Source organism: Jaculus jaculus, chromosome 13 (genome assembly GCF_020740685.1).
Source record: "Jaculus jaculus isolate mJacJac1 chromosome 13, mJacJac1.mat.Y.cur, whole genome shotgun sequence".
NCBI classification, from domain to species: Eukaryota; Metazoa; Chordata; class Mammalia; order Rodentia; family Dipodidae; genus Jaculus; species Jaculus jaculus.
The window spans coordinates 45,668,052-45,695,455 of NC_059114.1; the positions used below are offsets into that span (position 1 = coordinate 45,668,052).

At 44.5% G+C, this 27,404-nt stretch overlaps 1 non-coding gene across 1 annotated transcript; it reads right to left on the reverse strand.

The window, feature by feature from the left end:
- Positions 1-20,116: 20,116 nt before the first annotated feature.
- LOC123454352 lies at positions 20,117-20,178 on the reverse strand. Its single transcript, XR_006633321.1, has one exon. It is a non-coding gene; the product is annotated as a U7 small nuclear RNA (small nuclear RNA).
- Positions 20,179-27,404: the final 7,226 nt, after the last annotated feature.

Consider the following 27,404-nt stretch of genomic DNA (forward strand, 5'->3'; position numbering starts at 1 on the left):
GATACTGAAAACTTAAAACAGGAATAGTCATGAGCCTTAGGGGTGTAACGTCTGCTGCTCTCTGGCTAAATGTATATACTATGCTTATCAAACTGCCCAGCAAGCACCTCTCTTAATGTTCATACCCTTATATTAATGCTACTCTCACTTTTGGTAAAGAACCTTCTCTTTTCAGATGGCAGACATTGGGATGACTCAGAAGGCATCATGGTGTTGGGAAGAAGTGACAGGAGTGCTTAGGACTGCAATATCTCTATCACACTTTCCAAGGCTCAGGATCCATTGCAGAAGAGGTGGCAGAAAGAATGTAAAAGCCAAAGGAAGGGTAGGTAGGACTCCTTACAACGTGCTCCCCCAGACACAAAATGGCCTAGATATCCATGATCTCACAGTGCCTGACACTACCTACACAAGACCATCATAATAGGAGGAAAAGATCATGACATAAAAAAAAGAGACTGATTGAGAGGGGGTGGGGATATGATGGAGAATAGAGTTTCAAGGGGGAAAGTGAGGGGAGGGGATTACCATGGGATATTGTGTACAATCATTGAAGTTGTTAATAAAATAAATAAATAAATAAAGTAAAAAAAAAAAAAAGAAAAGAAAAGACAGCTGAATGCTTGCAATGAGATGTGCTTCCTCTACCACATTCACCAGGGTTCAGAACAAATTGCAGAGGAAGCAGTGAATTGAGTACTATTCCTAATACTAGCCTGACATCCACATCCAGGAAAACAGCAACAAACACTGTGGTGAACTGAAACACATCATAACAGAAATACAGAGGCTAGCCTGGCATGGTGGCACACAGCTTTAATCACAGCATTTGGAAGGCAGAGGTAGAAGGATCACTGTGAGTTGGAGGCCAACCTGAGACTTCTGGGTCAGCCAGGACTAGACTGAGACCCTACCTCAGGGAAAAACAAAAAACAAGGGGCTGGAGAGATGGTTTAGTGGTTAAGGCATTTGCCTACAAAGCCTAAGGACTCAGGTTCAATTCCCCAGCAGCCACATAAGCCAGATGCAGCATAAGGTTGAATATGCATCTGGAGTTTGTTTGCAGTGGGTGAAGGCCCTGGCATACCCATTCTCTCTCTCAAATAAATAGACAAAATATTTAAAAAAATAAAAAAGAAATAGAGACTACATAGAAGTGAACACCAACTGATAACTCACCTGCCAAGGCTCAGGGACTGTTTCAGAAGAGGGGGTGGGAAGATGTAAGAGCCACAAGGCACGAGGAAAAAACCTGAGGCAGCGCCCCTCAGAGACAGAGGCCTTAATCACCCCACAGTGAACACCAGTAACCCTACTGAGGAGAGCCTTCAGGGAAATGGGGACAAGAGGGGAGGGACATACTACAACCTATGTTACAATATTAATTAAGCCGGGTGTGGTGGTGAATGCCTTTAATCGCAGCATTTGGGAGGCAGAGATAAGAGATAAGAGGATCACCATGAGTTCGAGGCCACCCTGAGACTACAGAGTGAATTCCATGTCAGCCTGGGCCAGAGTGAGGCCATTCCTAAAAAAAAAAAAAAAAAAAAAAAAGCTAGTGGGGGCTAGAAAGATAGTTTAATGGTTAAGGTGCTTGCCTACAAAGCCTAACAACCCAGGTCCGATTCCCCAGTACCCACATAAAGCCTGATGCACAAAGTGCATCTAGAGTTCATTTACAGAGGGTAGAGTCCCTAGTGCACCCCATTCTCTCTGTCTCTCTTCCAACTCTCTCTGCTTGAAAATAACAATTAAAAAATTATCTAATAAAGCTGGACATGGTGGCACTTGCCTTTAATCCCAGCACTTGGGAGGCAGAGGTAAGAGGATCCCTGAGTTTGAGGCCAGCCTGGGATTACAGTGAGCCCCTACCTCAAACAAAAAAACAAAAAGTAGAACAAACAGAAAAGCTAATGAGGGCCAGAGAGATGGTTCAGTGGTTAAGGCACATTCTTGCAAAGCCTGACAGCCCTGGTTCAATTTCCCAGTACCCATATAAAGCCAGATGTACAAAGTTGGCATGTGTCTGGAGTTCATCTGCAGTGGCAAGAGGCCCTGACACACCCATTCTCACTCCCTCCCTTCCTCCATCTCTCTCTCTCTCTCTCTCTCACTCTCTCTCTCTCTGTCTCTTTTGTTTTTTTTTTTTTTTTTGGTTTTTTTGAGGTAGGGTATCGCTGTAGCTCAGACTGACCAGGGATTGCTGATGTAGTCTCAGGATGGTCTTGAACTCACGGTGATCCTCCTACCTCTGCCTCCTGAGTGCTGGGATTAAAGGCATACACCACCACGCCTGGCAAATATATATATTTTTCACAAAGCTAATGAAAGTCAGGCGTGATGCCACACACCTTTTATCCCAGCACTTGGGATACAGAAGTAGGAAGACTGACATAAGTCTGAGGCCAACAGAGTGATTTCCAGGTCAGCCTGAGCTAGAGTGAGACCCTGCCTTGAAAAAAAAAAAATCAAGACAAAACAAAAACAGCTAATGAATTTAAGTCCAACCACCATGCATAAGCAAGAATCTTTTTGTTTAAGGTTTTATCTCGGCTACAACTTTCTTCTTGTACTATGTACCTTAACAATGTCTCCTTAGGGACTGGACAGATGGCTCAATGGATAAAGTGTTTGCTACTCACGCTGGAGTACCTGAGATTGATCCCACACCCCACGTTAAAAGCTAGACTCTGCAGAGGACTTCTGTAATCCCAGCATGCCGACACTTGTCGAAGATAGGAGACAGAGATGGGAAAATTTTCGGGAATCTTTAGGTCTCCTTTTCAGATACACAATTCTGTAGATAAGAAAAAAATAATAATAACAAGGCTAGAGAGCTGGGTTAGTCGTTAAGCACTTGCCTACGAAGCCAAAGGACCCAGGCTTGATTCCCCAGTTCCCATGTAAGCCAGATGCACAAGGGCGCATGCATCTGGAGTTCGTTTACAGTGGTTGGATGCACCCATTCTCTCTCTCTCTCTTCTCTCTCTCTCTCTCTCTCTGCCTCTTTCTCTCTCTCAGATAAATAAATAAAAATAAAACATTTTAAAAGAAAGGGAATTTTACACATATAGGTCATACATATACATATATTACATGCATACACACATGCACACATGGGAGCTTCTCTGAATAAGCTGCCTGCAAGTGGTGCAGTGAGCTCCAGGGACACAGGGTCTGTGAAGTGTCACCTGAGCTGAGATGGGCTTTCAGGCGATGCAGCTGCCTTTTGAGCTGAGGCTCCGGGGAGGTCGTCAGCCAGGATGGGATGAGACTTCTCACGGTGAGGCTGTGTTTGAGCCATCTATTGCTCCTGTAAGCAGCCTCTCAACTGGCTTTATAAGTAACCTCAATAAACTCATTGGTTCACCAAGAAGAAGAAGAGGAGCAGGAAGAGGAGGAAAAGGAGGAGGAGGAAGAAGAGGAAGAGAAAGAATAATGCCAGCACATATTTTTCCTGATATCTAAACTTCGTTACAGATTAATTAGCGTCAAAGCCCCAAAAATTACATATTACACAGCTACCCCTGAGGCTCTTAGGTAAGTTCCTCTCCTAATGCCCTCACTTGACTCTCTTCCAATGCATCTTGTCTTCCTGCTTAATCAGTAAAGTCACTAATTTTGCCTCACTCTCACTCTTCCTGAAATACTTTTTTGCCACATTAGGGCAAAAGTAGTGGTGCACACCTTTAATCCCAGCACTCAGGAGGCAGAGGTAGGAGGATCACCATGAGTTTAAGGCCATTTTAAGACTACATAGTGAATTCCAGCTTAGCCTGGGTTAAAATGAGGCCTTACCTCAAAAAAGAAAGAAAGAAAAAAGAATAAAGAATAAAGCTAGAGCTGCAGTGATGGTTCAGCGGTTAAGGCGCTTGCCTACAAAGCCTAAAGACCCTGGTTTGATTCCCCAGTACCCACCTAAACCAGATGCACAAGGTCTGGAGTTTGTTGCGGTGGCTAGAGGCCCTGGCATGCCCATTCTCATTATCTCTCTCTCTCCCCACCCTCTTTCTCTCTTAAATAAATAAATAGAAGTCACAAAAAGTTTAAAAGCAAGATGAAGGGATTGCTCAGCAGCTAAGGCACTTGCCTACAAAGCCTAACAACCTGGGTGCGATTCCTTAGTACCCATGTAAAGCAAGATGCAAAGTGGTGTGTGTGTCTGGACTTCCTTTGCAGAAGCTAGAGGCTCTGGTGGACCCATTCTCTCCCTCTCTTCTCTCTGTCTCTCTCTGCTTGCAAATAAAATATTTAATTTTTTTGTTGTTTTCTGAGGTAGGGTCTCACTCTAGCTCAGGCTGACCTGGAATTCACTATGTGGTCTCAGGGAGGCCTTGAACTCATGGCGATCCTCCTACCTCTGCCTCCCGAGTGCTGGGGTTAAAGGTGTGGGCCACTACGCCAGGCTTAAAAAAATATATTAAAAAAATTTTTTTAAAGGGGCTGGAGAGATGGCTTAGCAGTTAAGGCACTTTTACCTGCAAAGCCTAAGGACCCAGGTTCTATTCTCCAGGTCCCACTTAAACCAGATGCACATGGTGGCGCATATGTCTGGAGCTCATTTGCAGTGGCTAGAGGCCCTGGTGTTCATTTTCTCCCTCTCTCCCTCTGTCTCTAATAAGTAAATTAAAAATAAATATATAAGGCTAGAGAGATGGCTTAGTAGTTAAGGACCCAGGTTGCACTCTTCAGATTCCACCTAATCCAAAAATGCAAAGCTCAGGCAAGCACTAAGTGGCATATGCCCACTAGGTGGCACAAGTGTCTGGAGTTCGATAGCACTGACTGAGGGCTGCGTCAATTCTCTAAAATAAAAAATAATGAATAAATGAAAGCCAGGCGTGGTGGTGCACGCCTTTAATCCCAACACTCGGGAGGCAGAAGTAGAAGGATCACCCTGAGTTCGAGGCTACCCTGAGACTACATAGTGAATTCCAGGTCAGCCTGAACTAGAGCGAAACTCTACCTTGAAAAATCAAACTAAATAAATATATAAAAGAGTAAATAAATGAATGTTTAGAAAGAATAAAGGCCAGATGTGGTGGTGTACACCTTGAGTCCCAGCGCCTGGGGGGTGGGGAGGGAGGTGAGGGGAGAGGTAGGAGGATCGATGTGAGTTGGAGGCCATCCTGAGCACCCTGAGATTACATACTGAATTCTAGGTCAACCTGGGTTAGAGCAAGACCCTACCTCGACAAACAAAAACCAAACAAACAAAAAACATAACAATAAAGTTACACGTGAATAAAAGGACCCCAAGCAGCCAGGTGTGAAGGTAGGAGGATCGCTGTGAGTTAAAGGACACCCTGAAACTGCATAATGAATTCCAGGGTAGCTTGGGCCAGAGTGAGACCTTACCTTGAAAAGGAAAAGAGAAGGATCCCAGGGTCTCAGGCTTTAGTGCCTCTCTTGCTGCTTGTGACCCCAGTCCACCTTCCTAACCACATTTCCACCATTCTCCCCTTGCTGCCTTTTATTCTACTCACCCCCACCTTCTATGTAATCGTGAAGCCTGTTCTTGCCTGAGAGGCTTTGCAGTAGCTGTTCTCTGCAAGGAAAGGTTCCTCCCTAGATCCTTATATGCCTGGATCTTTGCCACTTAGGTCTCAAGTCAAATATGACCTACGAAAGGAAACTTTCCTTTCCCATTCTATCCTGAGTTTCCTTCTGGGGAAACTCCATGATATTTCTGTTTTGTTTTCTACCTGGCAGTTATCACTACTAGTAACATTATTTGTTTGTTGATCGTTTATTGCCTGCCTTCCCACACACACTCTGAGCTGTCGAGTCCAGGGGACAGGTATCTTTATTTGTCTTTGCCGCTGCGCCTAGAGCAGCCTGGCACATAGTGGCTGTCAATAAATACTTGTTGGATGAGCGCATAGAAAGGAAGGGGGTGGACAAGGAGCCGCACTTCTGGGGGCCACACGAGGGCGCTGCTACCCACAACCCGAATCTCTAGAGCCGCTCCCTTAGCCGAATGGTTACGTTTTTGTTTTTCTGCACAGGGCGCTGAGATGGCAATGAGGAGACGTGATCCTTTGCCTCGTCCTGGCCCACCACAGATTGACAGCAAAGGGTGGGTGTGGAAAAGCATGACCGGATGGGGAAGGGAGGGACAATCAGGCTCATCTAAAACTGTGAATCAAAACCCTCAGGAACCCATTCCATGAGGAAATGGGACCTAGGTGTTCCTTTCCAACGTGAGATATGGTTCACAAGGTCCCAGGGCCGCAATTACAGGAAGGACTAGCTATATTACCAATTGCGGAGGGGTGCTGAGTCTGAGGGGGTAAGTGGTTTCACTCTGAGGAGGAGGAGGAGGAGAAACTGGCCTAGGGGCTGAAAAGGTGGGGGAACCCCTGTGACCATTCCTGCAAGAATGTTTCCCAACCTTAGGGGCAAGTGACTCAAAAAAGCTTAAGGGGGATGGAATCATAGGTTTGGCATGAATACCTGCCCCCCCATACACAGACACACTTCCTTCTTTCTTGACCCTCTCTGTGGACCCAATGGCCCTGGCTCCCAGGCCTGCCTGCAGCGACCGTGCCACCATACCACCTTTCTAGACTTCACTTTCACGTCTGGACCTAGGTGCTCAGAGCTGAGCCAGCTGCTGAGATAGTGGCCTAAGAACCCCCAGTCGGCCTGTGGGCTCCAGTGGACTCCCAGGGAGGGCCGGGAGGGCCTAGGGGAAGCATGCAAGCTGCCCTAGATGTGTATGCAGAAATCCAAAGATCCACTACTTACCCTGGCGCGGTCGTAGACTTAACTGGGTGTGCTTGAGTAAGGGCCTTATTTCTGGGCCTCAGCTTTCCTGCATTGAAACGGGCATGGGGACCTGGAGAGATGACTTATCGGTTAAGGCACTTGCTTGGGAAGCCTAAGGACCCAGGTTCAATTCCCCAGTACCCAAGTAAGCCAGCTGCACATGGTGGCATATGCATCTGGAGTTCATTTCCACCAGCTGGAGTCCCTGTCATGCCCATTTTTTTTCTCCCTCTCTCTCCTTGCAAATAAATAAAAAATAATAATATTTTAAGATGGGTGTGGCGGTGCATGCCTTTAATCCCAGCACTTGGAAGGCAGAGGTAGGAGGATCGCCATGAGTTGGAGACCACTCTGAGAATACATAGTGAATTCCAGGACAGCCTGGGTTAGAGTGAAATCCTACTTCGAAAAAATATATAAAAATTAAAGTATAGCAAGCCAGGTGTGGTGGCGTCGGGAGGCAGAGGTAGGAGGATCTCCATGAGTTCAAGGCCACCCTAGACTACATAGTGAATTCCAGATCAGCCTGGACAAGAGTGAAACCCTACCTCAAAAACCAAACAAACAGGCAAACAAAAAAAAAAAGCATAGCAAAACAAATCAAACAAAAAGACTTCTCAGGCTGGAGTGATAGCACACTCACCTAGCATTGAAAATAAACGTCCGCGTGGTAAGCGTCCTCGAGTGAAGTCCTGCATGCAGAGCAGTTTCACTACTCATTACACGCAGAAACCAGGAGGATGCTGCTACATCATAAGGATGAGAAGAATCGCTGCAGTGGGGGGACTGGAGCGCCTAGGTACTAAAATACAAATTATCAGGCTGGAGAGATGGCTTAGCAGTTAAGCGCTTGCCTGTGAAGCCTAAGGACCCCGGTTCGAGGCTCAATTCCCCAGGACCCACGTTAGCCAGATGTACCAGGGTGTGCATGCATCTGGAGTTCGTTTGCAGTGGCTGGAGGCCCTGGTGTGCCCATTCTCTATCTGCCTCTTTCTCTGTCGCTCTCAAATAAAATAAATAAAAATAAATGAGAAAATAAAATGCCAATTATGCTCAACCCTGTCTAAGGCACTTTAACTCTTTCAGCAATTTTTTTTTTTTTTTTTTTGAGGTAGGATCTCACTCTAGCCCAGGCGACCCTGGAACTCACTCTGTAGAGATCCTCCTACCTGTGCTCCCCCAGTGCTGGGGTGCAAAACCATGCCTGGCAGCAAATTTTGTAGAAACTTAAAAAAATAATGTGTGTGTGTGTTACTGGGAATGTTACCCAGTAATGTGTGTTACCAAGGGCTCAGGCATACCAAGCAAGCATTTCTACCACTGAACTGTACCTCCAGCCTGTTACTTGAGGTTTTTGTTTGTTTTTGTTTTTGCAAGATCTCACTATGTAGCCTGACTGACTTGCAGGAATTCTCATGTCTCTGCCTCTGGTTAGAGAGCTAGAATTACAGACTTGTACCAACACCTGGTTATTTAACTTTAAAAGATATTATTCAGGGCTGGAGAGATGGCCTGGTGGTTAAGTGCTTGCCTGCAAAGCCTAAGGATCCTGGTTCAAGGCTCGATTTCCCAGAACCCATGTTAGCCAGATGCACAAGGGGGCACATGCGTCTGGAGTTCGTTCACCATGGCTGGAGGCCCTGGCACACCCATTCTCTCTCTCTTTCTCTGCCTCTTTCTCTCTTTGTCGCTCTCAAATAAATATATAAAATGTACAAAAAATTAAAAATATATTATTCATTTGAGGAAAAGAGAGAGTATGGGTATGCCAGGGACTCCTGCTTCTGCAAAGGCACTCCCGATGTGTCACATTGTGCATCTGGCTTTACGTGAGTACTGGGGAGCCGAACCCTGGCAGTTAGGCTTTGCAAACAAGTGCCTTGAACCACTGAGCCATCTCTCCAGCCCCTTATTTAACTTTTTCTTTTCTTTTCTTTTTTTAAAGTAGGGTCTCACTCTAGCCTAGGCTGATCTGGAATTTACTATGTAGTCTCAGGCTGGCCTCAAACTCAGCAATCCTCTTATCTTGGCCTCTAGAGTGCTGGGATTAAAGACATGCACCATCACACCTGGCTTTATTTAACTTAAAATTTTTTTATTGATAACTTCCATAATTTAGATAATAACCCATGATAATTCCTTCTGTCCCCCCATTTTCCCCTTTGAAACTCCGCTCTTTATCATACCTCTTCCCCCTCTCAATCAGTCTCTCTCTCTCTTTTAAATATATTTCATTTATTTACTTGAGAGAGAGAAAGAGAGAGAGAGAGAATATGAATGGGCACACCAGGGCTTCCAGCCACTGCAAACTAACTCCACACGCAGGTGCCCCCCTTGTGCATCTGGCTTATGTGGGTCTTGGAGAATCAAACTGAGATCCTTTGGCTTTGCAGGTTAACCTCTAAGCTATCTCTCTCCAGCCCCATCAGTCTCTCTTTTATTTTGATGTGATGATCTTTTCCTCCTATTATGATTGTCTTGTGTAGGTAGTGTCAGGCACTGCGAGGTCATGGATTTCCAGGCCATTTTGTGTCTGGAGGAGCACATTGTAAGGAGTCCTACCCTTCCTTTGGCTCTTCTATTCTCTCTGCCACCTGTTCCACAATGTGATAGAGATATTTCAGTGCTGAGCACTCCTCTGTCACTTCTTCTCAGCACCATGGTGCCTTCTGAGTCATCCCAAGGTCACTGCCATCTGAAAAGAGAAGGTCGCTAACCAAAAGTGAGAGTAGAATTAATACATGGGTCTGAACATTAAGAGAAGTGCTTACTGGGCATTTTGGTGAGCATAGTATGTACATTTAGCCAGACACCAGGGTTCATGACCCCTGTTGTAGGTTTTCAGTATCAGGGATGTATTCCCTCTCATGGAGCAGACCTCCAGTCCAATTAGAGAGTAGTAGGTTTCCCCTAATGGATATGCTACTATTGCACCCATTGGCTCATTTGGCCTGGCTGGCCAAATTTAAGGCTTGCAGTGTCTACTGTTGAGTATTTTCACTGGTGATTTCTCTCTGTTCCATTGAACTGCATGCAGTGTAGCTTCTTCCAGCTTTCTGTCAGCTGGTCTACATGGAGGTTTTCAGCTCAGTTCCAGCAAGATTTCTCAGTGGCCTTGCAGTCAAGTATGTGGAGACTTTAGCAATAGGGTTTTGCCATCTATTTCTGGTGGGGAACAAAGAGCCTCAGCAATGGTCTATATTACTTAACTTTTTTGACAATTATTTTTTTTTAACTTTTTTGTGTGTTTTTTTCAAGGTAGGGTCTCACTCTAGCCCAGGCTGACCTGGAATTCACTATGTAATCTTAGAGTAGCCTCAAATTCATGGTGATCCTCTTATCTCTGCCTTCCAAGTGCTGGGATTAAAGGCGTGTGCCACCACATCTGGCTTAAAAATTATTTTTAAAATATTTTTTATTTATTTTGCAAGTAGTGGAGTGGGGAAAGAGGGAGAATAGGTGCACCAGGGCCTCTAGTGGCTGCAAATGATCTCCAGACACATGAACCACTTTGTGCATCTGGCTTTATGTAGGTACTGGGGAATCAAACCCAAGTCGTTAGGCTTTGCAGGCAAGTGCCCTAACCTCTGAAACATTTCTACAGCCCCTAAAAATTATTTATTTGTAAGCAAAGAGAGACATAAAGAAAGAGAGGGAATGGGTACACCAGGGCTTCCTGCTTTTTCAAACAAACTTCAGATGCATGTGCCACTTTGTGCATCTGGCTTTACATGGGCACTGGGGCTATGAACCCGGCCTGCCATGTTTTCATTTCCAAGCCAGGTAAATAGTTCACCTCCTTTAATTTTAGTTTCTCACCTCATTTATAACATGAGGCTGATAATGCTACCTTTCTCAAAGGACTATTGTAAGAATTAGAAATGGTGTATGTAGCTGGGCTTGCTGGTGCACACCCTTAGTCCCAGCACTTGAGAGGCAGAGGTAGAACGATCTTCATAAATTTGAGAGCAGAGTGAGTTCTGGCCAGCCTGTGCTAGAGCGAGGTTCCCTGCATTGAAAAAGAAAGAAATTTAAAAAAGAAGAAAGAAAGGGAAGAAGGAAGGAAGGAAGTAAGCAAGCAGGGCGTTAGGTAGCACACTTTAATCCCAGCACTTGGGAGGCAGAGGTAGGAGGACTGCCATGAGTTCGAGGCCACCCTGAGACTACAGAATGAATTCCAGGTTAGACTGAACTAGAATGAAACCCTACCTTGAAAAACCGAAAACAAAAACGAGAGAGAGAGAGAGAGAGAAAAGAAAAGAAATCCTGGGGTGGTGGTGCACATCTGTAACCACAGCACCTCAGAAGCTGAGGTAGGATGGTCTCCAAGTGTTCAAAGTCAGCCTGGGCTACAGAGTGAATTTGAGATCAGCCTGGGTTAGAGTGAGACTGTGCACCCCCCAAAATAAAGGTGGAGAGAAATTGAGGAAGACACTTGATGTTGTCTCCTAGCTTCTATACATAAAAGTGAACACACACACACTATACACAAGCAAAAAAAAAAAAAAAAGCAAAATAATTTTTTTGTTGTTTTTTTGAGGTAGGGTTTCACACTAGCCCAGGCTGACCTGGAACTCACTATGTAGTCTCAGGGTGGCCTCAAACTCATGTGCCTCCCGAGCGATGAGATTAAAGGTGTACACCAGCATGCCCGGCAAAAATTTTTTTGTTTTGTTTTTACTCAAGGTCTCAGACTTACTCTAGCCCAACTGACTTGACTTGGAACTCACTGTAGCCCGAGGCTGGCCTCAAACTTGCTGTGGCCCTCCTACCTTAGCCTCCCAAATGCTGGGATTAAAGGCATGCACCACTATGTAAGCACAAACAATTTTTCCTTATTAAATAGAAACTTTATATGGCTATATCATGCATCGGTACCATCACTTCCCTCCTCCCTGTCCCCACTCCCCTGAGGACCCTCAGTAGTGGGATTGCTGGAATTCACCATGGAGTTGTGGGTTATGAGATGTGAGAGCAACAGTCAGTCATTATGGGTGGGGGGACAACAATTTTTTTAAATCTAAGCACTTGTGAGGTAGAGGCAGGAGGGTCGGGACCAACCTCAGCTATATAAATAGCTTGAAGCTAGCCTGGGCTACACGAGACCCTGCCTGAAAAAAAAGAAAGCAACAATAAAAAAAGAAAGTAAACCAGGGCTGGAGAGATGGCTTAGCGGTTAACCGCTTGCCTGTGAAGCCTAAGGACCCTGATTCGAGGCTCGGTTCCCCAGGTCCCACGTTAGCCAGATGCACAAGGGGGCGCACGCGTCTGGAGTTCGTTTGCAGAGGCTGGAAGCCCTGGCGCGCCCATTCTCTCTCTCTCCCTCTATCTGTCTTTCTCTGTGTGTCTGTCGCTCTCAAATAAATAAATAAAAAATGAACAAAAAAAATATTTAAAAAAAATCATTAATTTTCTAGCACTTGGGAAGCAGAGGCATAAGAATTGTCACCAATTTAAGTCCAGCAAGTTCCAGGCCAGCTAGGGCTGCAGAGTGAGGGCCTGTCTCAAAATAACAAGCGGGCATGGAGCGTGCACCTTTAATCTCAGCACTCCGTAGACTGAGGTAGGAGGATCACTTTGAGTTTCATGCCAGCCTGGGACTACAGAGTGAGTTCCAGATCAGCCTGGGTTAGAGCGAGATCCTACCTCAAAAAGCCAAAACCAAACAAGCAAACAAAACCCACATAGCTCCTAGTAAGAAGACCCCTGAGAGTCATGCTCTGCACTGAGCTCCACACTTAATCCAGGATCATTCTTGCCCACAGAAGCTACTGCGGAGGGGGTGGGATGTTGCCAGGTGCACACATGTACCAGTCCAGGGTGCCTGGGATGACTGGCAGCCACCAGGAACTGAGCGTGTGTTACCTTCTGAACGCTTCCTTGGTGTGTCACAAGTTACCACCAAGAGTGTTCACAGTAGTCCTTTGAGGTAAGTATCATTCTCAGGTCAGAGTGAGGGAACTGAGGCTCAAAGCACAGCCGGAGTCAGGTGGACCTAAGGTTCAAAATAGGCGTCATTCAAATGCCTCAGCCTGAGCGTCAAAGCCTTCATTCTGGGGGATGCAGACTAGCAGCGTGGTGTGTATAGAGGGAGGCTTTCTCAACTGGGAGCTTAGCACTTCTCTGATCCCATCTGGCCTCCAGATCACCAAGACCCAGCCAGGACTGGGAATGGACTGACAACTAGAACCTGATTCTCCTCCTTATCATACTCACTCTCCCTCACAAAGGCCTTTGAAGGGGAAGAGAATGAGCACTAGAGAGACAGAGTGTGCTGGACAAAACCACTCAGGCCTGCCGTATATTGCTCTGACTCACACTTTCCTGGACCCTCTGACCCAGACATACTTCCAGACTTAAGCATAGGCAAGGAAACTGTAGGTATATGATATTTGAGTTTCATATTCATAATTCATCCCTGCACACACACACACACACACACTTCCAGAAAAGGTTTAGAGGTTAGTTTATGAAGAAAGGCATAGGCACAAGTCAATGTTTAAAGAATGATTAAAGAGCCCTACAGTGAAATCAAACTGGAGAACAAAGAGAATGTCCTCAAACTGCTAAACTGGAGATAACACTGCAACTGAACACCAAATCTTAATTGTGATCCCCACGGTGGCCCCAACAAAAGAACATAAAAGCTTGTCATTATCTAATAAAAAGATAAGCCTAAAGCCAGGTGTGTTAACACATACTTGTAATCCCAGCAGTCAGAATGGTGAGGCACAAATGATTGCTTCAAGTTCAAGGCCATCCTGGGATAGCCACATAGGAAGTACTAGGTTATCCAGAACTACTTAGCAAGACTGTCTCAAAAACAACACAAAGAAGGTGTGGTGGCTCAAACCTTTAAGCCCAGTATTCAAGAGGCAGAGGTAGGAGGATTACTGTGAGTTTGGGGCCGCCTGAGACTACAGTGTGTTCCAGGTCAGCCTTGAGCTACAGTGAGAACCCCACCTCAGAAAAAATAAACAAACCACAAATAACAACAAAAATGAATTATGTTGCTGTGAGTTCAAGGCCAGCCTGAGACTATAGAGTGAGTTCCAGGTCAGCCTGGGTTAGAGTGAAACCCTACCTCAAAAACTTAAAATAAGCCGGGCGTGGTAGCACATGCCTTTTATCCCAGCACTTGGGAGACAGAGGTAGGAGGATGGCTGTGAGTTCGAGGACACCCTGAGATAACATAGTGAATTCTAGGTCCAGGTCAGGCTGAGCTAGAGTGAGACCTTACCTAAAAAAACAAAACAAAAAAAACCCTAACAAAAACAATGAATTATGTATACTGGATAGTCACAACAACCAATACTATACTATCGAAATTTATACATGAGATCTTAAATATTTTGTTTGTTTGTTTTTCGAGATAAAATGTCACTCTAGCCCAAGCTGACCTGAAACTCACTCTGTAGTTCTAGGCTGGCCTCAAATGCACAGCCATCCTCCTACCTCTGCTTTCCAAGTGCTGGGATTAAAGGCATGGGCCACCACGCCTGAGACCTTAATTAATTAATTAATTCTCAATTTTTATTAACATTTTCCATGATCATAAAAAATATCCCATGGTAATACCCTCCCCCCACTTTCCCCTTTGAAATTCCATTCTCCATCATATCCCCTCCCCATCTCAATCAGCTAAGACCTTAATTTAATAGCATTTGGAATACACCTTTACAACAGATATAGAAGGGCTTTTCATGTGTATCTTTTTAAAAGATTTTACTATTTTATTTTTATTTATTTATTAGAGATAGAGGGGGAGCGAGAGAGAGTGAGAATGGACACTCCAGGGCCTCTAGCCACTGCAAATGAACTCCAGATGCATGTGCCACCATGTTCATCTGGCTTACGTGGGACCTGGAGAATTGAACCTGGATCCTTAGGCTTCACAGGCATGCACCTTAACTGCTAAGCCATCTCTCCAGCCCATGTGTATCTTTTATGTTAGTAGTTCTTAACACTCAAAACCAATACTTTGGGGCTAGGGATATAGCTCAGTTGGCAGGGTGCTTATCTTTTTTTTTTTTTTTAGTAAGTTCTTGGTCTAGTTCAGGGTGACCTGGAATTTACTATGCAGTCTCAGGCTGGCCTCAAACTCACGGCAATCCTCCTGCCTTGGTCTCCAGAGTGCTGGAATTAAAGGTGTGCACCACCACACCTGGCTGGTAATTGTCTTTTTAAAAAATTTATATTTATTTTGTTTTAGTTTATTTTAGAGAGAGAGAATTGGTGCCCAGGGCCTCAGCCACTATAATAAAACGCTAGATGCTTGCACCACCTAGTGGGCATGTGCAGCCTTGTGCTTGCATCACCTTCATGTATCTAGCTTATGTGGGATCTGCAGTCAAATACTCTACCACTGAGCTATACCCCCTTATGTGGGATCTGGAAAAGTTGAACATGAGTCCTTAGGCTTCACAGGCAAGCACCTTAACCACTAAACCATCTCTCCAGCCATATATATATATATATATATATATATATATATATATATATATATGATGGCTCAGAGGTTAAGGTACTTTCTTGAAAAGCCTAACAACTGGGGTTCAATTCCCCAATACCCATGTACCCATGTAAAGCCAAATGCACAAGATGGAACATGCATCTGGAGTTCATAGTGGCTAAAGGCTCTAGTGCACTGTACCCATCTTCTCTCTGGCTCTCTCTCTCAAATAAATAAATATTTAAAAATATTTTTAGGGGTTGGATAGATAGCTAGGTGGTTAAGGCTCTTGCCTTAATGACCCAGGTTTAGTATCCACATAATGTCAGATACACAAAGTGCTACATGCATCTGGAGTTTGTTTGCAGTGGCTAGAGGCCCTGGCATGCCCATTCTCTCTCTCTATTGAAAATATATAAATAGATAAAAAATATTTCTGAGCTGGAGGGATGGTTTAACAGTTAAGGTGTTTTCCTGCAGAGCCAAAGGACCCAGGTTCAAGTCCCCAGGACCCACGTTAGCCAGATGCACAATGGGGCACACACATCTGGAGTTTGTTTGCAGTGGCTGGAGGCTGTAGTGCACCCATTTATTCTCTCTCTCCCCCTCTTTCTCTGTCAGATAAATAAAAAATTTTTTTTTAAATATTTCTTTGGGGCTGGAGAGATGGCTAGGCGGTTAAGTGCTTGCCTGTGAAGCCTAAGTACCCCAGTTCGAGGCTCGATTCCCCAGGATCCACATTAGCCAGACGCACAAGGGGGCACACGTGTCTGGAGTTCATCTGCAGTGGCTGGAAGCCCTGGTGTGCCTATTCTCTCTCTCTCTCTCTTCCTGTTTCTCTGTCTGTTGTTCTCAAATAAATAAATAAAAATAAAAGTATTTTTAAAAAAATATTTCTTTGCAAGCAGAGAGAGAGAGAAGAGAGAATGAGAGAGAGAGTTTGTATGGTTGCACCAGAGCCTCTTATCCCTTGAAATGAATTCCAGATACATGCACCACTCATCTGACTTTACATTGGTACTAGGAAATCAAGCCTGGGGCAACCTAGGCCAACCCAGACTGGCAGACTTTGCAAACAAGTGCCTTTAGCCACTGAGCTTTTAACCTGACTGGTAGCATGCTTGTCTAATATGCACAAAGACCTGAGTTTGATGTCCAGTATGCATAAAATCAGGCATGGTGACTGGTTTACAGTAATTCTAGAACTCAGGAGGTAGAGGCAGGAGGACCAGAAGTTCAAGAGCATCCTCAGCTGTAAAAGGGAGTTAGAGACCAGCCTGGGCAACATGAAATCCTGTTTCAAAAAGAAAAGAAAGTTGGTGGGGGGAGATGTCTTAGTGGTAAAGCACTTGCCTTTGAAGCCTAAGGACCCCAGATGGAGGTTCCATTCCCCAGGACCCACATAAGCCAGATGCACAAGGGGGCACATGCATCTGGAGTTCGTTTGCAGTGGCTGGAAGCCCTGGTGTGCCCATTCTCTCTCTCTTCTTCCTCTTTTTCTCTCTGTCACTCTCAAATAAATCAATAAAAATAAAATAAGTTAAAAAAGAAAAGAAAGGGGCTGGAGAGATGGCACAGCAGTTAAGGCACTTGCCTGAAAAGTCTACAGACCCAAATTTGATTCCCCAGTACCCATGAAGAGCCAAATGCACAATGTCACACATGCATCTAGAATTTGTTTGCAATGGCTGGAGGCCCTGGTGCACCCATTCTCTCTCTCTCTCACACACACACATAAATAAATAAAATAACTTTTGAAAAGCTTTAAAAAAAATTAAGCTGGTGTGTGGAGGCACATGCCTTTAATCCCAGCACTTGGAAGGCAGAGGTAGGAGGATTGCCATGAGTTCAAGACCACATGAGACTACATAGTGAATTCCAGGTCAGCCTGGGCTAAAGTGAGACACTACCTCAAAAAAAAAAATTGTTTTAAAATAAGTAGAGGGCTGGAGAGATAGCTTAGTGGTTAAGGTGCTTGCCTGTGAAGCCTAAGAATGCATGTGTGAATATCCAGGTCACATGTAGCCAGATGCTAAGTGGAGTGTGCAATGTCACACATGCACAAAAGGGATGTGTCCATCTGGAGTTCATTCACAGCAACTGAAAGACCCTGGCATACTCATTCTCTCTCTGTCTCTCTGTCTTTCTCTCTCTCTCAAAATAAAATAATACAATCAATAAATAGAGCCGGGCGTGGTGGTGCATGCCTTTAATCCCAGCACTCAAGAGGCAGAGATAGGAGGCTCGTCATGAGTTCGAGGCCACCCTGAGACTACATAGTGAATTCCAGGTCAGCCTGAGCTAGAGTGAGACCCTACCTCAGAAAACCAAAATAAATAAATAAATAAAAAGAAAAGAAAAAGATACCACTGGGCTGGAGAGATGGCTTAGCAGTTAAGCGCTTGCCTGTGAAGCCTAAGGACCTCGGTTCGAGGCTTGGTTCCCCAGGTCCCACGTTAGCCAGATGCACAAGGGGGTGCACACATCTGGAGTTCATTTGCAGAGGCTGGAAGCCCTGGCGCACCCATGCTCTCTCTCTCCCTCTATCTGTCTTTCTCTCTGTGTCTGTTGCTCTCAAATAAATAAATAAATAATTTTTAAAAAATTATTAAAAAAAACACTATTTCTTTTGATAATGTCATTTATTTATTGTTTTTCTTTTTATTTTAAATATATTTTATTTATTTATTTGAGAGAGAAAGAGGGAGGGAGAGAGAGAGAGAGAGACAGAAAGAATGGGCACACGAGGACCTCCAGCCACTGCAAACAAACTCCAGATGCATGTGCCCCCTTGCACATCTGGCTTACATGGGGTTCTGGAGAATTGAACCAGGATCCTTTGGCTTTGCAGGCAAATGCCTTAGCCACTAAGGCATCTCTCCAGCCCTATTTATTGTTTTTTTGAAGTAGGGTCTCACTCTAGCCCAGGCTGACCTGGAATTCACTATGTAGTTTCAGAGTGGCCTTGTACTCATGGTGATCCTCCTACGTTTGCCTCCTTAGTGCTGGGATTAAAGGCGTGCACCACCACTCCTGGCTTTATTTCTTTTTCTTTTCTTTTTTAATTTAATTTTATCTGTTTATTTATAAGCAAAGAGAAATAGAAGACAGAGTAATGAGTGTGCCAGGGTCTCCAGTCACTGCAAATGAACTCCAGATGCATGTGCCACTTTGTGCATCTGGTTGTTAGTGCATACTGGGGAATTGGACTCAAGTCATTAGACTTTGCAGGCAAACACCTTAGCTGCTGAGCCATCTCTTCAGTCATAGTATTTCTTTTTATTTATTTGAGAGAGAGAGAAAAAAAATAGGTAGAGAGAGAGTGAGAGAGAGAGAGAGAGAATGAGCATGCCAGGGCCTCCAGCCACTGCAAATGCACTCCAGACACAAGTGCCATCTTATGCATCTGGCTGATGTGGGTCCTGGGGAATTGAACCTAGATTCTTTGGCTTTACAGGCAAGTGCCTTAACCACTAAGCAATCTATCCAGCCCATATTTCTTGTTCTTTTTTAATAACAATTATGTTAGTAACAGTCCTCCTTTACTATCCTGAAATAAAGTTCAAATAATTCCTTATCTGACTATTTTTAGTTTTTCAAATATCATTGCCCAGAGGCAGTCACAGTGGAATATCTATAGTCTCAGCTACCCTGGGGCTGGGCAGATAGATTGATTGAACCCAAGAGTTCAACGTATCTACATTCCCATCTTAAAACAAAATTATTCCATAAGTAATTTCTTGGTCTCAGCTACTCTAGAAATCTTAATGAAGTGGAGCATTGCTTACCTGGAATGTGGCAGCTATAAATACTGACTGATGCAGCTATCAGCAAAATGAACATTCCATTCTAACTTCCTTCCTGGAAGAGTCAGAGTAAAAGCTGGCTTGACAAGTTTTTTTGTTTGTTTGTTTTCTGGGTAGGGTCTCATCTAGCCCAGGCTGACTTTGAACTCACTCTGTTGTCCCAGGCTGGCCTCAAACTCATGGCATCCTGAGTGTTGGGATTCAAGGTGTGCACCACCATACCCAGCTATAGTTAAGCTTATTTATGAGAATGGGCGCACCAGGGCCTCCAGCCACTGCAAACAAACTCCAGGCACATGCACCACCTTGTGTATCTAGCTTATGTGGGTCCTGGAGAACAGAACCTGGGTCTTTTGCTTTGCAGGCAAGCACCTTAACTGCTCATCTGTCTTTCCAGTCCTTTTTTAAAAAATAGTTTTAAAAATATTTATTTATTTGAGAGATAGAATGTTCTATTCTGTTTTGATGTTATCATTTTTTTCCTCCCATTATGCAGGTCTTGTGTGGGTAACATCAGCCACTGTGAGGTCATGAATACCACAGCAATTCTGGGTCTGGAAGACAGCATTGTAAGTGCTCCTTCCCTTCCTTTGGCTCTTACATTTTTTCAGTCCCCTGCCATTTAAAAAAAATATATATATATATATATATATATATACATGGGGGCTGGAGAGATATTAGGGTTTAAGGAGCTTGCCTGCAAAGCCTAAGGACCTATGTTCTACACTCCAGATCCCACATTGGCCAGGCACACAAAGGTGAAGCAAGCGCAAGGTTGCACATTCCCACTAGGTGGCGCAAGTGTCCGGAGTTTGAGTACAGTGGCTGAGGCCCTGGCACCAACTCTCTCTTCTCTCTCTCTCTCTCTCTTTTGCTAGCTCTCTCTAAAATAAAATATTTTCTTTCTTTCTTTTTTTTGTTTTTATTTTTGTTTTCCAAGTTAGGGTTTCACTCTAGTTCAGGCTGACCTGGAATTCACTGTATAGTCTCAGGGTGGCCTTGAACTCATGGTGATCCTCATACCTCTGCCTCCAGAGTGCTGGGATTAAAGGTGTGTGCCATGACACCTGCCATTCATTTTTTAAATAAGGGTTTTCCAGCACAAGCCAGAAAACATGCTATACAAATTCTAAAACAGCTGTAACACTTTAAAATATTTTATTTATTTATTTGCAAGCAGAGAGAGATAGAAGAGAGACAGACCAAGAGAATGGGCATGCCAGGGTCTCTAGCCACTTTGTGCATCTGGCTTTAAATAGGCACTGGGGAATCAAAGTTGGGTCATTAGGCTCTTAAGATAAGTGCCCTAACCGCTGAGCCATCTCTCCAGCCCTTGTACCCCCTTTTTTGCAATGGTCCCTGAGCTATAGTCAAGTTTTGTTGTTGTTGTTGTTGTTTGTTTTTTTAAATTTTTTTATGTTTTAGGATTTTTCAAGGTAGTCTCACTTAGCCCAGGCTGGCCTCGAACTCATAGCAATCCTCCTACATCTACATCTTGTGTGATGGGATTTAAAGTGTGTGCCACCACACCTGACCATAGTCATCGTATTTTTGTTGTTTGGTTTGTTCTTTGTTTCTTTATATTTATTTATTTGAGAGTGACAGACAGACATAGAGAGAAAAAGGCAGGGAGAGAGAGAGAGAGAGAATGGGGTGGTGAGGGCCTCCAGCCACTGCAAATGAACTTCAGATGCATGTACCACCTTGTGCATCTGGCTGACATGGGTCCTGGGGAATCGAGCCTTGAACTGAGGTCCTTGGGTTTCACAAGCCAGCATTTAACCGCTAAGCCATCTCTCCAGCCCCTTATTTTGTTTTTATTTGAGAGAGAGAAAGAGGGAGAGAGAGAGGGCACAAATGGGCACACCAGGGCCTCCAGCTGCTGCAAACGAACTCCAGATGCATGTACCACCTTGTGCATCTGGCTTACATGGGTACTAGGGAATCAAAGTAAGTCATTTTCTCCAGCCCTATAGTCAAGTTTTTAACCAGAATGTGTCCACCAGTAAACTCAAAAGAAAACTGTAATGTGGGACAATTTTTTGTTCATTAGTTTTTGGATTTTTTAAAAAATATTTTATTTGTTTATTTCAGAGAGAGAGGGAGAGAACAAGCATGTCAGGGCCTCTAGCCACTGTAAACAAACTCCAGACAAACGCACCACTGTTTGCATCTGGCTTATGTGGGTACTGGGAGATCGAACCTGGGCCATTAGGCTTCACAGGCAACCATCTTAACTGCTAGGCCATCTCTACAGACCAGGTTTTTGTGTTTTGTGCATGAAAGCCAGGTAAGTCTGGAACTCACTGTGTAGAGCCCAGTCTGGCCTTGAGCTTAGTGGCAATTCTCTTGACTCATAATCTTTTTTTAAATTTTTTCTTCAATTTTTAAATCATTATTATTATTATATTTATTTTTTGGTCTTTCAAGGTAAGGTCTCATTTCATTCTAGCTCAGGCTGACCTGGATTTCATTATGTAGTCTCAGGTGGCCTAGAACTCATGGTGATCCTCCTACTTCTGCCTCCTGAGTGCTGGGATTAAAGGTGTGTGCCACCATGCCTGGCTTAAATTTAATTTTTTTATTGACAACTTTCATAATTGTAAACAATATCCTGTGGTAATCCCTCCCTCCCCCAACTTTTCCTCTGAAACTCCACTCTCCATCATATCCCTTCCCCTTCTCAATCAGTCTATCTTTTATTTAATTAATTAATTTATTTATATTAAATACGGAGGGAAGTCTATTTTGTGGAATGTGATAATAAATATGAGAGAGTGAAGCAATCGCCATCTTAAGAAAAAAGTGGTAGGGACCAGGTTGGTCACAAGCTGTGACATCAAGTCTGGGATGGTTTTTTTTTTTTTTCTCTCAATTTTTATTAACATTTTCCATGATTATAAAAAGTATCCCATGGTAATACCCTCCCTCCCCGCCCCCACTTTCCCCTTTGAAACTCCATCCTCCATCATATCCCTTCCCCATCTCAATCAGTCTCTCTTTTATTTTGATGTCATGATCTTTTCCTCCTATTCTGATGGTATTGTGGAGGTAGTGTCAGGCACTGTGAGGTCATGGATATCCAGGCCAGTTTGTGTCTGGAGGAGCACGTTTGTAAGGAGTCCTACCCTTCCTTTGGCTCTTATATTCTTTCCGCCACCTCTTACGCCCCGAGCCTTGGAAGGTGTGATAGAGATATTGCAGTGCTGAGCACTCCTCTGTCACTTCTTTCCAGCACCATGATGCCTTCTATTGACTCAGAATCTTGAATGCTAGGATTATAAACATGAGCCACCAAAACTGGCATAATTTTGTGTATGTGTGTATGTGTTTTTGGTTGTTTTTTTTTAAATATTTGCGTATTTATTTGGAAGATAGAGAGAAGGAGGGGGAGTAGAGAGAACAGGTATACCAGGGCCTCAACTTTGTGCACCTGGCTTTACATTGGTACTAGGGCATCAAACAACTGTCAGGCTATTTATTTACTTATTTATTTTGGTTTTTCGAGGTAGGATCTCTCTCTAGCCCAGGCTGACCTGGAATTCACTATATGCAGTCTCAAGGTGGCCTCAAATTCAGTGATCCTCCTACTTCTGCCTCCCCAGAGCTGTGATTAAAGGCATGCACTACCACACCCAGATGTCAGGCTTTTTGAAACAAGTGTTTCAACCACTGAGCTATTTCTCTAGTTCCCTCCCCCCTCTTTTCTGAGGCAGGATCTCACTGTAGCCTAGGCTGACCTGGAACTCACTCTGTAATCCAAGATAGCCTCAAACTTCTACCTCAGCCTCCCCAACTGCTAGGATTTAAGGCCTGAGCCACACTGGCCTGCCATTGTTCTTGTTTTTGTTTTGAGACAGTATCCTTTGTACCCCAAGATAGCGTTGACTCACTATGAAGCTGAGGAAGACCTTGAACTCCTGATATTCCTGCCTTCATCTCCAAGTGTTTGGGTTACAGGTTTGTGCCTCCACACAATTGTTAACTATGTGGACCTGAGGCCTTATTATCCAAATGCTGGCAAATTTCCCAAAAACTCTCCTCCAATTCCCAGAATGTCCCTTAGAGGGCAGTATCTCTTCCCTAGTAAACCACTGTCTTAAACCAACCATCACTTAAAGAGTAGATGGTGGAGCCGGGTGTGGTGGTGCACGCCTTTAATCCCAGCACTTGGGAGGCAGAGGTAGGAGGATCACCATGAGTTCAAGGCCACCCTGAGACTACATAGTGAATTCCAGGTCAGCCTGGGCTACAGTGAAATCCTACCTTGAAAAACAAAAACAAAAATAAAACAAAAGAGCAAATGTTTGATAAGCTGTTAAATTGCAGCCATGTAAGTGCATTTATTTTTTAAATATTTTATTTATTTGCAAGCAGAGAAATAGAGAAAGAGCATGGGCGTGCCTAGGCCTCCAGCCACTGCAAAGGAATTCCAGACACATGCATCTGGCTTATGTGGGTATTGGGGAATTGAACTTGGGTCATTAGGCTTGGCAGGCGAGCACGGCAACTGCTAAGGCATTTCTCCAGCCCGTAAGTACATTTCTATGCCTGGACTTGCACATTCCTGCTGCAGAGCATGATGAGTGCATCCGAGGCTAAGCCCTGGAAAAAGCGACACGATCGCTCATTATATGGAGCTCCACATTTCCCTAAGCATTTCAAAGATATTACCTCCTTCAATTATCCCAAGAACCCTCTAAGTGGGTTCCCATTCTTCTCCCTGGGTGAAGAGGCTGAGTCGCAGAGAAAGGCTGTCTGTCATGCCTTTAGATCACACACTCAGCAACAAGTGGCTCAGCAAGCCTTTTGACAGCAGCATGGCAGAAACAATGCGTGATGGACCTCCCGGCCAGGGCCTGGGCACAGCAAGACTGCCTTAACCCCTTTTTTCACGTGAGGAATCTGAGATTTGAAGAAGGAGGGGGGTTGTGCAAGTAGAGAGGATGGATATACTTGCTCCCTCCCTGCTGGCAGAAAGCCTCCTACATTAGTGGATGGCTGATGGTTAAAGGCATGTGTCTGGAGATACTAATCACTTGAAGTCCCAGAAATGGGTCTGGAAATAGAAATGAATGGGAGAGAGAATTAGGCATACTATAAATGTCCCTTCCTCGGACTGAAAATGCAGCTCAGTTGGTAGAGTGTTGCCCAGCATGCATGAAGCCCTGTGTTAGATCTCTAGCACGACATAAAATCAGGCATGGGGCTGGGGAAATAGCTCAGTGGTTAAAGACACTTGTTTGCAAAATCTACTAGCCTAGGTACCATTCCCCAGTACTCACATAAAGCCAGATGCAGAAAGCTCTTTCTCAGCTCATATATATATATGCCTGGTGTGGTGGCTTACACCTTTAATCCCAGCACGGGGAAGGCAGAGATAGGAAGATAGCTGTGGGTTCAGGCCAGCCTGGGACTTCAGAGTGAATTCCAGGTCAGCCTGGGCTAAAGTGAGACCCTATATTGAAAAAAACAAAGCAACAGGCCTAGAAGAGTGCTGCTGCTTGTCGTTGCAGGCGAGGGACTTCAAGGTGACTTCTCGGAGCAGGAGTGTTGGCCGTGGTCCCAATGGCATGGCCGTGGTGTGCTCCATGGCTTCAGGAGGAGCAGGCTTCCGGGCTGGAGGGGAAGATAATGATAGCTACACAGAAGTGCCTGGGCTCAAACAATGTTTCCTAAAGGCAGCTTTAGGCACTAAGGAAGGCCCTACTTTATTCCCACCTGTCACCCACAAGCGAACAGTAGGCTACATCTGTGAGGAGGATAACTCTAGTGTCATCTGGTTCTGGCTGCACAAAGGTGAGACTCGGGGATACTCAGACCGTGCAGCCCACTACAACCTGGTGCCCCATCAAATGGCCCACTGAGCCCCTGCACTCACTTACTCAGGATGTGCTGTAGTTGTTTTAGTTTGCAACAAAGACTAGCTACTACACTGGCTCCTCCCATAAAAAAAGAGACATGGTGTCAGTTCAAGGCCAGTCTGAAACTATATGGTGAATTCCAGGTCAGCCTGGGCTAAAGTGAGGCCCTACCTCGAAAAACAAAAAACTAAAATCAATAACTAAGAGAAATTAACAGGCATGGTGTTGCACAGCTGGAATCCCAGCGAATGGGAGACAGAGGCAGGAGAATCAGAAGTTCATGGTTATCCTCAGTTACATAGCATGTTTGAGGCCAGGCTTGGCTACATGAGATCTTGTCTCAAAACTAAATTGGTAAGAAATAAGAGCTGGAGGGATGGCTCAGTGTTTAAGGTGCTTGCTTGCAAAGCCTAGTGACCTGGGTTCAATTCCCCAGTACCCATGTAAGCCAGATGCACAAAGTGGCACATGTACTTGCAGTTCATTTGCAATGGCTGAAGGCCCTGATGCACCCATTCTCTCTCTCTCTCTGCATACAAATAAATAAATACAAATTGATAAATAAATAAATATCCCTTTCCAGCTGTGTATGGTGGCACATGGTTATCATGTCAGCACCGAGAAGCTGAGACAGGAGGATTGTGTGTTCAAGGCCAGCTTGAGCTACATAACAAGACCCTGTCTTGATAGATAGATAGATATCTCTTTCATGACATCTTCTTGGGATAACAAGGTTTTTTGGACATTCTCTTATCTCCCCCAAGCCTTCCCCCCACCTGCACTGGTTCCCAGCTTCTTCCTACCTTAGTCATCCTAATCTTTATCCTACTCAAATGGATCCTTCCCCCAATCAATCACCAGAGCTTGTCCATCCCCAGGTGGGCATGGAACACCCACCTGCACTGGCCATCATAAGGAGATACAATTCTAATGTAGATGCACTCCCCAGACTGCTTGATCAACTGAGTCAGATAGGGTGAGCAAGCCTGCCTGGTACAGGGAGCATTGACCCTTCATTCTGGGCAATTCTGGGCTGGCTAATGCTGTTAAAAGAACCTCCCAGTGAAGGCTCTGTCATTTATCCCCCTCTCCAGCCCAGCAGACCTCTGGGGCTGCTTAGGACTTACTTCCCCTGGTCACCGTGGAGGAGAAGGCCACTAAATATTCTGTCCACAAACTTCTGCTGAGCTCTTATCCAGCATTGCTGTTCTTGGGTTGAGGTGTCCAAGCTTTTATCTAGATTTACCATTTTATTGAATAGCACGGTCATCTGCAGCATCTCAGAGGAAGGCTGGCCCATGTTACAACAGTATTTTTTCAAATCCCCACAGGGTTGGTGGGATGGCTTAGTGGTTAAGGTGCTTGCCTGCAAAACCTAAAGACCCATGTTCACCTCTCCAGATACCACATAAGCCAGACGTACAAGGTGAGACAAGCACAAGGTCACACATGTGACAAGGTCACACATGCGCACAAGGTGGCACATGCATCTGGAGTTCCATTGCAATGGCTGGAGACCCTAGCACACCAATTCTCTCTCTTTCTACTTCTCTTTCTCTCTCTCTCTCCCTCTCTTGTTAAAGAAAGAAAAAAAAGAAAGAAAAAAAAAAGGACTAGAGAGATGGCTCAATGGTTAAAGATAATTGTTTGAAAAGCCTGGCAGCCCAGGCTCAATTCCCAAGTACCCATATGAAGCCAGATGCATAGAGTGGCACGTGCGTCTGAAGCACAGTGGCAGGAGGCTCTGGTGCACCCATTTTTTCTCTCTAAAATAAAGAAATAAATATTTATTCATTTATCTGAGAGAGAGAAAGAGGCAGATAGCCAGAAAGAGAGAATGGGTATGCCAGGGCCTCTAGCCACTACAAACGAACTCCAGTTACATGCTCCCCATGTGCATCTGGCTTATGTGGATCCTGGGGAACTGAACCATGGTCCTTAGGCTTCAAAGGCAAATGCCTTAACCACTAAGCAATTTCCCCAGCCTGAGAAATAAATATTTAGAAAAAGAAAAAGAGGAAGAAAGGAAGGGCAGAAGGGTGGGAGGGGAGGAATAAATTCTCTCATAGTAACAGCTATCATTAAGTAAGTACCTATTGTCTTATCAGGCATCATCTATTTTATTTACATGATCTGATTTAATCATCACAACAACCTTTGGTAATAATTACTATTACTGTTCTCATTTTCAGATGCATAAAAGAAACTGAATAATTAAAGAAACTGAATAATGAGCTGGAGAGATGATTTAGCAGTTAAGGTGCTTGCCTGAAAAGCCAAAGGACCCAGGTTCAACTCCCCAGGACCCACATGAGCCAGATGTACAAGGTGGCGCATGTGTCTAGAATTCATCTGCAGAGCCACAGGCCCTGGTGTGTCCATTCTCTCTATATATCTACTTATTTCTCTCTTTCTCAAATAAATAAATAAAGTAAAATATTTAAAAAAAAAAACTGAGCCAGGCGGGTGCATGTCTTTAATCCCAGCACTTGGGAGGCAGAGGTAGAAGGA